Source organism: Prionailurus bengalensis, chromosome A2 (genome assembly GCF_016509475.1).
Source record: "Prionailurus bengalensis isolate Pbe53 chromosome A2, Fcat_Pben_1.1_paternal_pri, whole genome shotgun sequence".
Taxonomy (NCBI): domain Eukaryota; kingdom Metazoa; phylum Chordata; class Mammalia; order Carnivora; family Felidae; genus Prionailurus; species Prionailurus bengalensis.
Window position 1 is genome coordinate 100,861,630 of NC_057348.1, and position 18,412 is coordinate 100,880,041.

The 18,412-nt window shown below is 37.2% G+C and overlaps 1 protein-coding gene and 1 long non-coding RNA gene across 2 annotated transcripts in view; one reads left to right on the plus strand and one right to left on the minus strand.

Annotated features, from left to right (window-relative positions):
* Nucleotides 1-18,412, plus strand: part of UMAD1 (UBAP1-MVB12-associated (UMA) domain containing 1) — a 227,631-nt gene that overhangs the window by 155,160 nt on the left and 54,059 nt on the right. The window lies entirely within an intron of this gene.
* LOC122487921 lies at nucleotides 348-16,927 on the minus strand. The gene is made up of 2 exons (XR_006298503.1): nucleotides 13,277-16,927; nucleotides 348-8,143 (listed from the first exon to the last, which is right to left on the minus strand). It is a non-coding gene; the product is annotated as an uncharacterized LOC122487921 (long non-coding RNA).

Genomic DNA, 18,412 nt, shown 5'->3' on the forward strand with positions numbered 1-18,412 from the left:
TTCTCATCTTCAGTCATGGAAAGTGTTCTGTGTTGTGAAAACTGGAACCATATTAGCTACTTATTTTTCTAGTGGGCCTATTCTTTTTTGGTTTTGTAGGTATATTTTGAGAGCTATGAGTATGTAAGTTTCAGTTTCTTTAATCATCTCCAGTTTTGGTGACTCTTAATTTCAACCTAGTTTTAATAGATTCTTTTAGATTAAGTGTGTATTGAACTTAAATTTATTTGTACTGTAAAAATTATTTTAAAATTTGAATTTAGTTTTGGTTTCCAAGACTGAGGAATATGTTTATTTAGTGCACTGGCCTAAAGATAACAAAACACAAAAACAAGCCGATAAAAATCTCCCCACAAAACCGCAATTCTATTTATATATTTGTCTTGAGTGACAACTAATTCACATATGCATATGGAAACACATATAAAATAATAACTAACAGATGGCATAGCTGCAAAGTAGGATTTATAAAGATTATTATCAGCTGGTGGTACTGAGATACTACTGTGGTTATGCTGACAGAAGACACAAAAATTATTTATTATAATAAACTGTGACACTAATATCCCCCCAACTTCTGTTTAACCGAAGTAGCTTATTGCATATTTAATATAAATTTCTTAATGATGACCTAAAACAATCTTACAGCCAATTTGTGCTAGGAAATTTAATAGGCAGCACTTGCAAAACAGTAATTGAGGTAGCAACAACAAAATGCTTGCTAAAATTGTTGAGTGCATAATACTAGAATCCCTGGAAAGTAAAGATTTGGGGTACTTTGTTCAGCCCATTTCCACTGTAGTACAGTAGATTTGTGTTTTGTTTTTTTTTAATTTGTGTATTTGAAAATAGTTGAGTTACATCTGGAATTCACCGTTCAGTAATTTAGGAAACATAAGTTTTGTTGTTGTTGAAATAGGCATGGAATGCACATATTAATGAAACATGTCCACTTTTCTTCTGATGTGTTTTTGTGCTTCCCTTAAGTCTTTTAACAGAACTGGAGGAGCCTTCTGATTCTATAGGGACTAATTTTCTTGTTTTTTATTTCAGATAGTCATTAAAATGAATGAAAATAGCCTTGAGCTTTGTAGATTCCATATGATGTAGACTTTGGCTATCATTTCTTAAAAGGGGAGTAAGATTATCCCATTGAAAACTGGATTCTGTGTAGAAAAGAATCGGGGTCGTGTGGTACAGGAAAATGGAGACAGACTGGGGCGAGTGATTCTCAAAAAGAGTTTTACATACTTTTCTCTACCAGATGTCAGGATTTCAGCCTTAAGAATTTTCTAGTATAACATAGTATCTAACTTTATTAATTTAAAGTACTGGGGTTATAAAGATGATTATGAAAGTGTTTATTCTTGCAAGACATACATAGTCCAAATACGGATATAATGAGTATTGATATTGAAGGCAGTTTAAACTGGTACAACCATTTTTGGAAAGCATTTTGGCAATAAGTATCTAGAGCCATAAAGACATTAATATCCTTTGACAGTAATTCCACTTCCAGGATTCTATTCTAAGAAAATAGTCGTTTTAATCCACAAGAAGGTCTATGTGTAAAAAAAGATGGCAATTCATTCAATGGACTATTTTTCAGTTTTCATACATGCAATTGATGGTTATTCTTCAATAAAAAATAGAGACTCTTGGTTTCATTATTTCAGTTAAATATATGAAGTACAAAATTGTATATACAGTATTATTGCTGCTATGTAAAAGCTGTGCAGAAAAAGATGATGTGGGACATAAAAGCATTAAGAGGAGTTGCCTTTGGGATGACAGATACAGGAGATAAATCATTCTTTCCAATGTTCTTATTTTCCAATTGTCTATAATGAGTGTATCTTCTGTTTTAAATGATAGTGAGGTCGGTGATGAGGAAACAATGTATTTACTCAAGGGCAGTTTTTGCTTAATAGAAGAACTATTCTATACGGCAATAAAAACAATGGAGTAGGCTACTGAGGATGATCTTCAGGAGATATGTTGGTACTTTTCTGCCTTGGCTCATTTAGGTTTAAGATCCCTTAATTAGTTGATCACAGAGCACCACATCTGATCACGATTTGTCAAAACATCTGTCCTCTCACTCAGGGGCCTTTCCAGCAGGGAGAAAAGTGAGGTGACTTGGAGGTTATTCTTCACATCTCATTGGAAGTCACACGACCCCAACTTTTCTCATTGATCAACCTGTCAGTGTCATTGTATTGGTTATAAAGTCGTATTTCCCCCTAAAACATGTTGCGGGCTCTTCATTTAAAGATGTATTTGTCTAAAAACCTTGTTTCTTTGTTTCTATGATGTCAACACTCTTAGTCGAAGATCTTAATTTCTCCCTTTATAATAGTTTTTGAGAATATAATTTTATCAGATGAGTGCAAGGATCTTTGTTTTTCGTTTCCCCTAATATAAAACCCTTCCAAATATCTGATTGACGGGGAAGGGAAGCACAGTTGGATTACCAGTCACTTAACTGGTAAAATTAATTCTTCAGTGTGTTCATCCCCCATGTGTTCATCCCCCTATACAGAACATCTTTTGGGAAGAAGATTTTGTAGAGTGAATTTTTCTCTTTATTTTCATTTGAATTACTGTATTGCAATAATATAGTAGAAAGTACATTTTGGGGAGCCTCTTCTGCTCACCAAATGTCTGATCAAGGACAAGTTAAGGTTCTATTCAACTTCAGTTCTTAGTCAATGAAGTAGGTGAATTAGATATGGTATGTGAGGTTCCCACCCCTCCCCCCCGCCCCCGGAAGTCCTGGCTCTTGACCTCTTTGGAAAGTGAATTGGAATTTTGCCACCAAATGCCAATCTTTGTATTACTGCTATGATGATGGTGTGTGGGTGTGTGGACGGGAAGGTAGGGATCTGCTGCATTATGAAGATTTTAGGCATTGATTGATTAAGCTTTTATACTTGTTAGAAAGGAATAGTCCAATAGTCCTTGTTGGTAAATTATCAAACTGAAAAACGACTTCCAAAATCCTTGCTCTTGCTTCTAAGATCTGTCTTGGGGCACTGGTAAAGAACAATTGAAGCCCTGTATTATTTCTTAAAATCTATAAACTTTTTATATTAGATGATCAGATTAGCATAGGTTGTTGACTGCCCAGAACACTGGCAAGATGAATTAACTTGAGGCATGTTTATCAGAGTTTGTAAAGATCTTTTCCAGAACCTCAAATTTGTATATTTTTTTCCCACTACCTCTTTGTCCTAATTTCAGTTTCACTGGAAAAAATTATAACTGAAAGGTCTCAATTCTGACGTTTTCTGGTTTCCATTGGGGTTAACTAACACACTGCAACATAATGTTCATTCATCCTAGTCAGTAAGGCCAAACTATGTGAGGTGTATGAGAGCTGCCCCTGTTTCCATCCAAAATGCACATATGGTGTGGGTAAGCCAGTAATGGGAGTTTTACGCAATGTTTCTGCTCATGTACACAGTGTGTTGCTCAGCACCAATTATTCCTTGCCAGAAACCCGCTAACCTGCTGCTTTTGTAGCTCTGCTTGATGAGGCTAGGTAGCTTAAAGTGACCACAATGGTATTATTTAACTTCACCGATCTTAGTTTGTTAAAGTTGTAGAACTTTAACCGCCTGCCTCCTCTGCTGATTTATTGCAATTGATTGCAATTAGAATCAGAGAACTGGAACCTTGTCATTGCATTGCACGGAGCCACGTCCGATCCAATGTATGTTTATTAGATATGTGGAGGAGGAAGAGGCAAAATGTGGAAATACTTCTTTGCTTAGTGAATCTAGTTGTTCATCTCCAAATTAGAAAATATTATTTTTAAAAAGCAGATAAGATATTCTGTTGATATTTTGGTAGTTATTTTGTTGTCATTTTTCCAGTTTTCCCACTTTTATAGTTTTAAAAACCACAAAATCAGCAGGGTGAGAGGTCCATGTTGGGAGAACAACTGTTCCCTATTTCCCATAGCCATCTTTTTTCTAATCCCCTGTTTTTTAATTAGGAACAAATGGTCCTTATTTTTTCCTCCTTCGGTTCATGTTACAGTTGTAACTTCTTGTGACTATATAGGGAGTTTAAATTAAAGCCCAGCCATATTTATGTGGTCTTTACACAACCAGAGATTCTTTTTTGAAAGACAAATTTCATCTGGCTCTTTTGCATTGGAAAAGGAGCATGCAGATACGTATTTGGTCTAGTTGGCATTTTCTGAATATTCTCCTTTGTACCTTACTGAGGATTCTTGTAAATACACTTAACTGAGGACGGACCAATATGAAGACACAGAAAAAATTTACACTTTAGTGAAGCTCAGCTAAGTTTATGTCAATTTTTACATTTCTTTCCAGACCTAGCAGGCACTGCTCCTTACATGTCTTTTTTTTCTTTTCTTTTCTTTTTTTTTTTTTTAATGAATTTCTGTGTTCTTCTACCCTGGTCAATAATTAACATGAATTTCCACCCATTCAAGGACTGTTTAATGTCCACTTTGGGGATGTCATATCCTTAGGAACATACCTTTTACACATTGCTTTTAAATTAAGAAATCATTATGGGTGTGAATTCATAAATTTTCTCTAACACCAGTTATATAATAGAAAGTCTATGTACTAGAAACTCCTAATGTAAAAGCCAAAAGCCATAATTTTTTTTTTAATAAAAACAACCCACATTTTCTCTGCCTTGTTATGCCACTTGGAGAAGGAGAGAAGACTGGCATAAACTATACCTGAGAGCACAGTGATAATGGACTGAAGTGCCCACTCCATAGTAATAAAAAGCCTATGAAAACTTTCTCAGACCTTTTGAACTGAAAAGAGTGTGCAAACTGTTGCATAATCCTACTTATTAAGCTGGTTTTGGTTGGAGACTAATTGTGAGAACATGCTATTTGTTCATCTAGCTATTCTGGGTCTATCATCACTAGATCCAGCCGGTCCATCAGAGTATATTTCTATCTCATTGCCTTAGTCCTGCAAAGATTGCCTTCCCTGAATGGTTTTACAGCTTGACTGAATAACTCTGTGAGAAACTTGAGTGGAATACACTATAACATTTATTATGAAGGAATTACTAAGACATTGTCCACTACGTCACATAGTCTCCCCTGCGTCAAGCCCCACTTAGGTTTTCTGGTTTCTTACTGCTTTTATATCCGTAGAAAATATTTTGCTTTTCCTGAGGTGGTAATATTCCCTTTTCTCAGGGCCATTGTGAAGTCTGTACCTCGTCATTTTTTTCTGTTTTTCTTTGGCAGGGGGAAGCTCAGACCTAAATTTACAGCTTAGTTTTAGTAATTATTTAGGACCCTAGAGGATATGATCTGCATACTTTATTTTCCTCTTCTCTAGGCTCCTGTATTTTTCCTGGACATGATCTTTGAATTTATTTTGAATCTTTTTGGCTGTTTCAGATTCCTTGGGTGGAGAAAAGGGTTAAAATTTGCACACATATATTTATGCAACACTTATATAAGTCTGTCTCTTCTGCGTGGTTTTTATTTTTCTAGGTTATAAGAGATATATATGCACACATACACAATTTCAATTTTCTTTTTATTCTTTTTTAAAATATGTGATAAAATTATACATGAGCTTTTTACTGTGAGGATATATGGACACAGGGCACTTATTTAACATCTCTTCCATGCCTCGGGCTCACACACTGATCTCCAGTCAGTGTGATTTCTTCAGGATTGTTGTTGACTGGAGGATAAAGGTAAAAAGAGCCTCCTTGCCAGATCAGTAACTTTGTCCAGCTGCTTCCAGGCAGAGGGTACCTTAGGCACCTGCAACCTGCTTGCCCCATCAACCACTCTGTGGCCTCCTTCTACACACACTTTTTCTTCATGCTCTAGACATACTTTTTAGATGGTTTACCAGATTTTAGATAAAAGTATGGAAGACCTAGGAAGAGTGACTACCTGACTTAGAGATCTTGTCTTTGGGGTCATTCTTCACAGTAGCAGATTCACAGGACCCCTGCAGTAGTATGGAGAGCTGCCAGAACATGAGCTGTATCACCAGACCTCGAGCTTAGATCTTGGCTTTGCCATATACCAGTACCTTTGATAATACTTAGCCTCTTTGATCTTCATGTCCCTTTGCTGTAAAATGGGAGTGGAGATACTTACCTTGCAGGGTTTTGTAAGAATTAGATGAGTCAATATGTAATTTTTATTTATATGTCTATATGCACCGTGTCTGACATATACTGGGCCCTCTAAATGTTTCAATTGGAAGGAAATTATGGCTAATGCCTTGAAAATCATGCCAAAGTAAGGTTAAAGGGATTAAATCAGGAATTGTGCCCAGATGAAAGTTACAGACACCTAAAAGGCAGCAGCTTAAATTTAGGGCTTTATTTGTCCCATGTAATGACAAGGCTCTTGGAAGGTGGTGGAGGCACTGTTTTAGGAACTCAAGCATATCAAGGCCAATGTCCTATGAATCTTGATCTTTTCCTCTTGTTTTGCAAGATAGCTATCGCAGCTCCATCCATTATGTCCAGTTTCCAGGAAGTTGGGGAAAGGAAGGATGGTGAAGGGAGAATAAAAGTGCTGGTGGCTCAATCAGTTAAGCATCCACTCTTGATTTCGGTCTAGTTCATGATTTCGGTCTAGTTCCTGATTTCATGGTGCTTGAGATGGAGCCCTGAGTTGGACTCCCCACTGACAGTGTGGAGCCTGTTTGGGATCCTCATTCATTCTCATTCTCTCTCTCTCTCTCTCTCTCAAAAAAGTGAAAAAATAAATAAACATTAAGAAAAAAAGTGCCTGTGACCAGAAACTTTCCAAAACCTCTCTAGCAAGATTTATTGGCCCTAATGTGTCACATGGCTACCCCTAATGGCAATGGAGCCTGGAACATGTTTTTAGCTTGGTACTTTGCTATCCCCAGCAAAATCAGCACTCATTAATGAGGAGGAAAGGAAAGGCGAATATTGGATGGACTGCAACACTCTCTGATATAGATATCATCCTATTTTGCTTTTAGTAGCTTCATTTTTCTAACAATAGACATCGGTGCAGATGGGAGTGAGGGAGGTAGAGAGAAATACCCATTGGTGATAACTAGACTCTATTGGAGGCTAGAGGTCTTTGAGTAGTCAAAGGGGATGGGAAATAAAGAAGGATATTTACTTTATTATTACCTTTTGAACCTATGATAAGTTAGGCATGGTGCTGGTAGGAATTTTACATATATATCTCATTAATTGTTACAGATGAGGTGGGCTATATTATCTATATATTTTACTGAGGAGGCAATCAAGTGTCAAGGATATCAGTTTCCCAAGGTCACACAACCAGTGACACTAATGGAGCCAGAAGTCAGACTTGCACCTGACTAACCACAAAATCTTTGCTTTGCACTGCATGGCTTTCCTGTATAACTCTCAAGAAACCTGCTCTTGCACTTGGCTTTTATTTTCCATAGTGCCTTGTACTACTGGGGTCCAAAATAACTACATTTGACCTAATTATTTGTGTACAGAATTAAACTGAACATCATGTAAAGAACTGCTGGTTGCTGAAGGTTATATAGATGAGGCTGGTGCTTCCCTCTCATCATCACCACTCAGCTGGTGGTTGCTGCCTCTGTGTTTCTGCCGCTAGAGTCAGTAGCCCCTAGGGACATTCCTTAGGACAAAGGGAATATGGCAAAGCCCCAGTGACCATTCTCAGGAAGCCAGAATTCAAAATTGGAAGCTGATAGGATGATGTGACATGGAGACAGGTATCTTCTCAAGTCAGTAGCCAGGGAATTATCCTTGACTTTTTCTACCTCTCCCTCTACTCTAAACCCAGTTGGTCACCAAGTCATTTTGTTTCTACCTCACCTGCCCTTTCCACTACCTCCCCACCACAGCTGCAGTCATTCAGACTTGATTATCTCCCACACAGACTGCAGAGAAGAGTTTCTGAAATGGCCTCCTTATCTTCAGATTTTGCCATCATTCAGTCCATTTGCCCACAGATCTGACCACGGAGCTGCCTTACCTGATGACATCAGGGGCTCTTCAGCTGCTCACAGAACCAAATCCAATGACTTTGAGGCACGTGTCCGATCATTACCTGGCCTTGCCCCATTGTGGTTTACAGTTTCTTCCCATGCTGGGCAGAAATCACACTTGTGCAGAAGGGCCACTGAAGCAGATCAGAAAGAGGTGTACCATTTTTAGCTGGATAAATTTCCATGGGTGTTACTTTTTTTTGTTTTTTAAACCTTCACCTCATGCCTGTCGACACTGAGAACCAAAACCAGTATTGTGTGCTTTCAACTTAGTTGCAGTTTTGCTCTGAAAGAAAAATGGGTTCAGAATCTAGCCTAAGGTTATTTAGTCACCAAAACATCCTATTAGTAACTTGGCATTGGTATCTTTATCATTGCCTAAATAAAACCTGATTAGGCTGGTTAATAAGTTATGATTCCCTAGCTTCTTACCAAAGAGCATATTTGAAATATCAGACCATTTCATTTATTTCAATAAATACTTCATGAACACCTATTTTGAACAAAACTCTGTTAAACATTGCTCTCCATGTCTGAAAATTTCTGGATAATTACTCTGTTGAAGATTTGTGGTTAAAAAAAAATCATATTGCACTTCTAAAAGCTCATCGTTGCAAAATCATGTAAGACAGTTGACCATAACTGAAGCCCAGGATTAGAGGCTATAACTGTTTTCAGCGGTAATTGTCACTCAAGCCAATTTTAGGACCAACCATCAATTAACCAAATGAATCAGTTAACCACTGCTTTCCTTAACAAGTTAAGTGTTAAGGAGTTTTACTAATGCAGAAAGGTGGTACCCCGGGAGAGTATGAGATTGGAAAATGATTTATTATGAGAAGTATAAGGTTAAATTACATATAAATTACAGATGAAAGCATAATGTGAGAATGTTTTCTTTTTCTGAGGTATTACTTAATCTCATAAGTGATTTAAAGGTGTATTCTGTGTGCATCTCATTTTTTTAAGGTGTTGATTATGAAATTTATAATTCTATTAACCTTTGGGTTTTGGTTCCTAATATATTGCCTGCAATTGTCAGTCAAATCAAAACCCAAACTTGAAATTAAAATTGTCTAACAACAAATGAGAGACCAAAAAAAAACTCAACTGGCATTTAAAAAAAATATTACGCCTTGTAAATTTTGAATGTTCAGATTTGAGGATTAAATACTGGCACCTCTCTGTCACTTATTTTTCTACTAATGATCATCCCTGCCTCAGCTTTTTAAAATGGTCTGTTGGGTTTCAGTTTAGCATGCAAGCCCTTAAGCTGTCTTTTGTAGTTTCATAAGGGCCAAGAGCTTGTTAGCCTGGAATTTAGTGTATTTTGATAGTCATTTGTTTTTAGTTATTCTTTTCTTGATTTTTTGGAACTCTTTTCATGAGGAAACTCCATGATTCTTACCAATTAGTCATAACCAGTTCGGATTTAGAAATTACATAATTTACTACTTTGGAACACTACTTTGTTCAAAGACCAAATGGTAAAGATGTGGATATTTCACTGAATATAGGGTGATGTGGCTAATAATTAGATCCTCAGAGAAAAAAATAAAACTCCTGAAATTTGTGGCAGGATCAGAAATGCGGCCAGGGAAAACAAGTAGTTTAATAAATAAATACTTGTTATTAGTGAAAATTGAGCATGACCTTCTTAGGATTCAATCCTTGTTTTTAGTGGTATAGTTTGTGTTTTCACTGTGTTCATTAACACAAAGAACAAGTAACTTCTCTAGTGGCTTGAGATTGGACTCACAGGAAAACATTAGGTAGTAATTAAGAGCAAGGCTTTTTTTTTTTTCCTTAGTTTGTGAAATTTTAAGTATACTTCCTAATGCGGTCACTACTTGCCACATGTAGCTATTGGGCACTTGCAATGTGACTATTCTGAATTCTAATGTGCTAGAAGTGTAAAGTATATACTGGGTTTCAAAGGCTTGGCATGAAAAAAAGATCGCAAGTATCTCAATAATATTTTATGTTGAGCACATGTTGCTATGATAATCTGGATATACTGGGCTGAAAAAAGAATATTAAAATTAATTTCACCTTTTTCTTTTAACTTTCTTACTATGGTTACCGGAAAACTGAAAATCACATATATGGTTCACCTTAAATTTGACTGGACTATGCTCATCTACTAGGCTAAAAAAAAAATCTTTAATATGTATAGTTAATATTGGTTATTAGCAACATATTTGATTCAGATTTTTAACATCTTGAAGAGACCATTTTGGGGGCAGTTTGGGAAGCCCATTTATTTTTTTTGCTCTGTGCAAGGGTTGCAGGTTGAAGCAGCTGTTCTTTGGAATTGCCAACCCTGTTCAGTTGACTGATAGCAATCGATAGATAGTTATGGAAGAAATAAATGCCTCTTTGTTGTCACACAGCCTAAGTGAATGAACTGCACCTACTGTTTCTCTCCTTTCCACCTTTCTTCCCCTGAGGGCTTTGACGTCGTTAATAATTGGTTGATATTTATAGTAACATAAATCTAAACGCAGGTTTTCAAAGACCCAATTCATATATTACCATATACTATAAATGATGGTATGTCATAAGTTATCATGGCTTATCATCTTATTTACAACCCTTGGCTAATATTCTGTCACTTATTATATCATTACATATTATTACTGATGATAATATCTATAACCAAAAATGAATTTTTCATACTGTGCTTTTATAAGAAACCAGCCGAAGCAGAGTCTGCATGTAGTAAGAGCTGGGACACAGGCACTTATTAATAATCAGCCTCTTTTCCAGTGAGATTTAACTATTTCCTTTGTGGGGGAAAAAAATCATAGAAGAGCTGTGTGTATTTTATTTTAAAATCTTTAATTTATGAACTGTTTGACACCACCCTAAAACGTTTTGGAGCACTGAGATTAGTAGAATGAGGTCACATTATGTTAGGCAGAGAGGCCATTGAATAGGTGTTGATAATAATAAAACCTATAAAGGTCATTCTGTGAAGATAAATGTAATATTTGAATTAGTCAGTCATTTGATTTCTCTAAAAACGTAATAAGTTAATCTTGTTCCAAAAAAAAAAAAAAAAAAACCCTCCAATACTGGTAGTTTTCTTTTTAATGCCTTTCCTCTTAGGCAATCTTTTGTACATCATGCAAAGGACCATACAATTAGCATGAAATGAGAGAGTGCTTTTTAAATTTGATGAATAAGGGCTCTTTTTTCTCCAGCTGATATGCATGCAAGGTGGAGGTCTGTATCTCACCAGCAGACTATTTGGTATCTATCCTATAAGTAGCTCCCAGTTTATATGTATGCCTTAATGAGGACAGAGGTGTGGAAGTAATAAAAAAAAAAGAGCTGAAAGTGCATAAAAAATAGCTCAACGCTTTAGTGTAAACGCTGCAAGATTCCCAGATTTGGACAGCTGGGCTTTCCACCTTGCCCTGGATTCCAAAGATGGCCGTGTCATCCTTTTTTTTTTTTTTTTTTTTTTTTTTGGCAGTCAATTGAGGACATATTAGTAAGACCTCCGTGAGCATGAAAAACTGTTTTTGGTGCTGGTGGGGTTGTCTTTTCTGTCATTTATCAGGAAAAGTATTATTTGTTAATTATTTTTTCTAAGTGTTACTCCTTTAGAAAAGTTTTTATGCCTCTATATTATTATGGGCTGTTGGCTCTACAGAAATACTTGTCTTTGAAGTTGGAGTATTTGCAATTTGTTAATGAACGTTATTCTTTTTTTTTTTTAATGTTAATACACTGTTTCATTAGGTAGGAGTGGATGCTCTGCTCCTTGCTGTTTTAAATGGCATAGTGTTTAAGAGATTCCTGGTATTGCTGGGAAAGTTTTTATAACTTACCAGTCATTTTTGTTTTGGGCTTCATTATTCCCTCATATGTAGCTAAAGCATTTCCAATTGCATAAAAGAAGGCAAAATGCCACAAATCAGATAAATCGGTCATTAATTGAGCCAACTCTTTCCTCTTAAGGTACTACCATAACTAGGACTTCCAGATGTAGCAAATAAAAAACAAAAAAAACCAAGATGCCCAGTTAAGTTTGAATTTCAGATATACAACAGATTTTTTTTTTTAGCATAAGTTTGTCCCGTGCAATATTTGGGTCATACTTAGACTACAAAAGTCATCTATATTTGATCTGGCAACCATAACCATAGTTCAGCCTTCTTATTAATTCAAAGAACTCCAGAGCTATGTTAATTCTATGCTTGGATGTTCTGCACAATGCTGATTGCTGACCACCCCACCACAACCCAGTTCTTAGGGATATCATAATATAGTTACAATTCTTGGAAGCTCAAAGTGCTTCCAGTATGTTTTCTCATTTATCCACACATTGGAGGAAGATAGAAAAGGGCACACTCTATTCTCATCTTGCCTGCTTTTCATTTTAATAAAAAAGAGAAAGTAGTCTCTTACAAAGTGATAAGGCTTATTCTGAAAGCTAAGAGACCACCTATAGCAGAATTTGGATTATCCTCTTTACCCGTGTTTTTGGTTCATTTAGTAGGAACTCTCTAGCAGATTTTTAAAACTTCAAAACAAGTGAATTCAGAGAGAACATGCATATTCAGTGTATTTTATAAATGAGGAGGGCAGGTGAAAAGTGACTTTTCCAAAGTGAAAGATTTTAAACTTCCCTATGCTCTCCCTTCTCCTCCTACCTTGCCCTCCACATAACAGATGCTGAGAAGAGCCACTCAAAATGCACGTCCTCATCCCTTGTCATCTGCATTATTACTGAGGTTTCCTAGGTGATATTTCTTCCTCCATCCTCACTCCCTACCAAACTGACAGCTAACAGCAATTTTTCTAAAACATAAATCTCACCACACCACAATCTTACACAGTCTGTTTCAGTGACTACTTATCAGAGAAAGTCCATGCTGCTTAGCATGGCATTCAGTGCCCTTCCTGATCTGGGCTCTACTCAATTCCCTTTCTTTTACTTCTTCCTCAGCACTTGATGCTACAGAAATAGCAAAATATTTGAAATGCTTCAAACATGCCACTTTATTATCTCCAGCTTCTTCATTATCTCCAGCTTTTTGTGCATTGTTCCCTCTGACCGGAATGTATATCTCCTTGTATCTTCCTAGCAAAATCCTGTTCATCTTTGAAAACACTGTATAGGCATCATTTGCTCTGGGAGGCTTTCCCTGATCACACTTCCCGTATCCTTACAGTGAATTCTGTTCTCCTACTTCAACTTTTGCATACACTTGTGGTATCACATACACCACAGTGTATTGCAGTGGTTTACTCACATGCCTTTGTGCTGTAGAAGTTTGCTAAGTTTTCTGAGGACAAGACATTATCATCATCATTGCCAAATCTCTGGTTTCTAGCGCAGAGCCTGGAAAACAACAAGCATTTGGAGATGTGTTTGAGTTCCTGAAATGATCGGTTGTCCACTAGATCAAACTTTAGGTAAATCCAGTCCCCTTGAACTGGTCCCATGCTTTAGCTGCTCCCTGACACAAGTTTTGTCCTTTCTTTCACACACAGCAGTTGGTAGATAGAGAAGTGACTCAATTATCAGCTGAATGACTAATCTACCAGTGCTGTTTATTAGTTAACTGTGGAGTTTTTTTTATAGGGTAAAGTACTCCCATACAGAGGGGTGGTTGTGGCAGCCTTACATAATAGAGTAATAGAAGTTTGCCTTCAGGTTCTGTATCTCCTTTTGTTTCTTGTGCTTTCTACCTCTAAGGCTGCCCATCAGTCTTTTTGGGGTGGGAACTGTGTCGTGGGATGGAGGTCAGGAGGTGGGGGGCAGGGCACTAGATAAGGGAGTAGTGATTCTTACTATAGTAGCCTGACATTGCTCCTTTTCTGGACTAGTCTTCAAACTTATCTGTCTTTATGTTCCATCCCCTTGGGATCTACCCAATCATGGAAGTTAATTAATAAATTAATTCACAACAAGATATTCAATTATATTGAGAGCTTAAAGTGTAACTCCTCTCAGATAACACTTGCATTTTAACGAATGCTTTTAATCCCTATTTCCAAAGAATGAATACTGGCATGATACACTTTATAGTAAATATATACTTCATAATACCAAGGAAAAAAGTGTGTTTGAAAAAACTGGGGATCTTTTCATCTCCCCTCAAATAGTATTACCTAGGTGCTATCTGTAAAGTGTATATACATGGATGAATCAGGAATTACATTTGACTGCCTATAATGGACAATCATAAACTGGTGGTTTCAACGAATCAGGGTTTGTTTGTTTTTTCCATTGAAAAATGTCCTGGGTTCAGCAATTGAGGGCCAGTATAATGGCTCATGATACCATCAATGTACTAGACTTCTGTCTTTCTGCCCCACCACCCTTAACGTGTGGCTTTAAAACACCAGTTGCCTCCTGATTACCAGATGGCTGCTGCATCTCCAGCCATTAAAGGAGGAGATTGAAGCAAAAGCAAGCCCCCTTTAAATAGCTTTTCCAAAAGCCCAATTCAATAGGTTTCACTTGGCTGTCTTTACTAGTAGGGATGGTTGGGAAATGTTGTTAGCTACGTATATTGCCGAGATACTTACCTATAACTAAGAAAGAAGGGAAACAGCCCACTGATAGACAACTAATAATCTTACAACCAAATTAGGGCAAATAATGTGTTATCTTGTCTTTATGGGATCAATTCAAATAAAAAATACTTAGAAAAAACAGCTTATTGTAGTTAATATTATAATAGATTTTCCTATAAGATGCAGTTTTTAAAATTTTTTTATTTAAAAAAATTTATTTTACAAATTTTTTAAAGTAGGCCCCACACCCAACCCTAACATCGAGAGTCACATGCTGTGCCTACTGAACCAGCCAGGCAGCCCAAGGCACTCAGCTACTATGTGACTCAAACTTGAATTTGGATATATCAGACTCAACCCAAACACTTACTGCCAAGTCAGTGAATCAGAATTGGGAGCTCCACTTCTACCATAGGCTTGCAGAGCCCCTAGTTCTGAAGTAACTGCAGCTAGGTCAGTCCTCAGGGACACCATCCCAGCCAACCTCTGTCTGTGTGCACACTGTCATGCTTGCACGTGCCAGGGCTTAGCTGCCACCAAAGCCTGGGATTTGGAAAAGAAAGGAGATAACCCCAACCTATCTTGCCCCCTACTCTGCCTGCCTTATTGCCCATGAAGTCCTCCTGAAACCCAGCTTCCCAATGACCCTTCTCCTCAGCATCTACATAACCGGTGGTACAAACCCTCACTCTTCAGGAATCACTGACCAAGTTAGAGGGAATTACGTTTCAAAGTCAGTTGACCCAGATCATCAAGGCCTTTAAAGGCCAGATCTCAAAGTTCGACTTGTATTTTGTATGTGATTAGCAGGTCACTCGCTAACAAGAAGTAGACGAAAGAATCAGTGGTTTTCCATCAAAACACAAAGAAGGAACATTATTATAAGGTAAAATTTCTATATATAATGACCATATAGTCATGTCACTTTTGAAGGAAACGTTGTAAGTGCATTGCAATATCTACCAAATATTTTCTTGTTCTATCTATGGCAATTCTTAGCACTAATGCTAATAAGGACTTGGCTTTGGATATAGCAGCTAGCAATTTTTTAGAAAACCAAATTTGGTGAGGAGGGTAAATTATATAGGAAATAGATTTTGGATGAAAATTTTAAATTGTCATATAATGAACAGTAGCAATGACATACCTACATTTAACAGGCAGTCTAATTCTATCAGTAAAAGCTGGTTACAGGTTTGGGGAACAGGTGATTTCTATTTGACTTCAAATTTTAAATATAGTCATTCAACAAATGATTTTTAAGCATCAGCATTGATCGTACTTCTGCATTATCCATGGCAATGTGGGAGAGGTATACAAATACACTCAGTGAGTGCAGGTCATTTGACTCTCTGGATAAAAAATTAAAGCTCATTTTACTTTTTATAAATGTAAATGAACAGAAAAAAAAGGCTGAAGCCTGAGCTAGAAATAAAACCATAGTGCTTTAGGTCCATATCATGGGTCTCGCTGAAATAGCACATTTCATTTTTATTCTAAAGAAAGATACAGTTAATAATCTGATATCCTTTTGAAAATCAATTCCCTATACTTCATATCAGTGATGAAAAATATTTACGATGTAAAGGTATATGTTAATTTTACACCAGTCCTAATAAAAGCTAAGGAAAAGATGCAGTATCAGCCTTCTGGATGTCCTTGGTCAGGTAGAATTTAAGGGCTTGAGTCATGGACGACTCATCCTTTTTCCTTGCATTTAATTATTTACTAAGTCCTGTCAGAGAGTGTCTTGTTTGTCCTTTCCTTTACCTCTCCTATGCCAGGACCAGAGATCAGACCCTATCATCCCTCATCTGATTTATTACAGAGCCTCCTGACAGATCTTTCTCATGGCTTTTGCCTTTCTGGTATATTCTTTACATGGTGTCAGAATTTTGTACTTAAGTTAAAAAAGGAAAAAGAAAGAAAAAAGTTGTATTCCCACCTCCCCCCATCCCCTGTCAAACATCTAGTGTCACCTGTTACTTAACAGAACCATATAAAACTGAGCTTGGCATTTACCAGTGGGTCTGCAGCTCCTGCCAGGCCCCTCCAGGGCTGCGTTCTATTACTTCCACTTCCCAGACATGCCTCCTGCTTGCATAGCTCTTTGCCTTGCTTGCTGGGCACTTGGTGGAATACCCTTTCTGCAGTAGCTACAGTGGAGGTCAGCCCTGACCTTCAAGCCTAGCCCAGAATGTAACTGTTTTCCCTGGTCCCCCCATCAGAAGCCAGGTCTCTGTTTTAGGCACTCCCACACTAAGTTGGTCTTTACTTCTATAAGGCATTTAAAAAATTTAGTTCTGTGTCCTAGTGTCTTTGTCCCTTTGTGTGTGTGTCTCTCTCCTTCTCCCTCCTTCCACCCCCTTTCTTCTTCCCTCCCTCCCTCCCTCCCGACACCACACCCTCTGTCTCTACTCTCCCTAGTCCTTCCTTTCTCTCTCTCTCTCTCTCTTTTTTTTTTTTTTTTTTTCCTCTGGGTACCCAGTAACTTTGGACCAACTTTGAAATATAGAAAAACAGTCATACTGATTCTTCCTTTTAGCATGTTTTCTACTTTTCCTTGTCCCTATATACTTCAGTATTTTCTTTAATCTTCTATCAGGTATTGCCTCAAAACCTTTGTAGGAAGGGCTATACTAACGCTTGAGTAAATATAAACAAATGCATAGACCATGTGTCTGTGGAATCAGGAACTGTGTCTTGCTCATCTTTGTATCTTCTAGCACTGTCTCCACCAGATAAGTGAATTGAATTGGAGCATATTTCCATCCCTACATCTTTATATAAGTATCTGCATACAGAATTTCTCATCAATTTTCTGAAGTGGCTACAAGAATTTTTCTTAATTATAAAAAATAAACCGGGGGCACCTCGGTGACTCAGTCAGTTAAGTGTCCCCTTCTTGATTTCGGCTCAGGTCATGATCTCATGATCTGTGAGATCGAGCCCCAGGTTGGGCTCTGCACGGTCAGTGGGGATTCTCTCTCTCCTTTCTCTCTGCCCCTCTCCCTCTCATACATGTGTGCACATGCTCTCTGAAAAATAAACAGTTCTTAAAATGTATATTTTGTTGTTAAAAATGAACCCTCCTATATCTCTCATTCTTAGATAAAATATTAAGATTATATAAATATTAATGATACACTTATTCATTTATAAGGAAATTTATTTGTATTGTTTGTATTAAGTTAGATATTCTGGGCTTGTGTAAATTGAGTGCTCATGACTAGTAATCTGATGTAAATTCAGAACAGTTAGAATTAAGGTACCATTACTTTTACTGGTTTAGCCCCTCACCTCCTATCTTTATGCCCACCATGTCCTCAACTCACAGCTGCCACAGCCAGACTTTATCTTGCAGAAACTTATTCCTCTTACATGTTTTTTAGATGTTTACTTGTTAAGAGAGAGAGAGAGAGAGAGGAGGGGAGGGTCAGAGGAAGAGGGGGACAGAGAATCCGAAGCAGGCTCTGCTGTCAGCCCAGAGCCCAATGCAGGACTTGAACCCACAAACCGTGAGATCATGACCTGAGCTGAAATCAAGAGTCAGATGTTTAACTGACTGAGCCACCCAGGTGCCCTGTCCCTTTACATATTTTTCAAAGTTCCATTCATTGGGGGTACATTATATGATTCTATATACTTTTTTTTTATTATCTGTCATATTTGATCATAAAATCAAACCAAGGAACAAAAAGTTCTACTTGTTAGTTCCATTCATTTTTTTTTATTTGAAGTATAGTTGTCACATGTTACATTAGTTTCAGGGGTACAACATAGTAATTCAACAAGGTTATATGTGATACTATGCAAACCATAAGAGCAACTACCATCTGTCACCACACAGGGCTATTGGAATACAA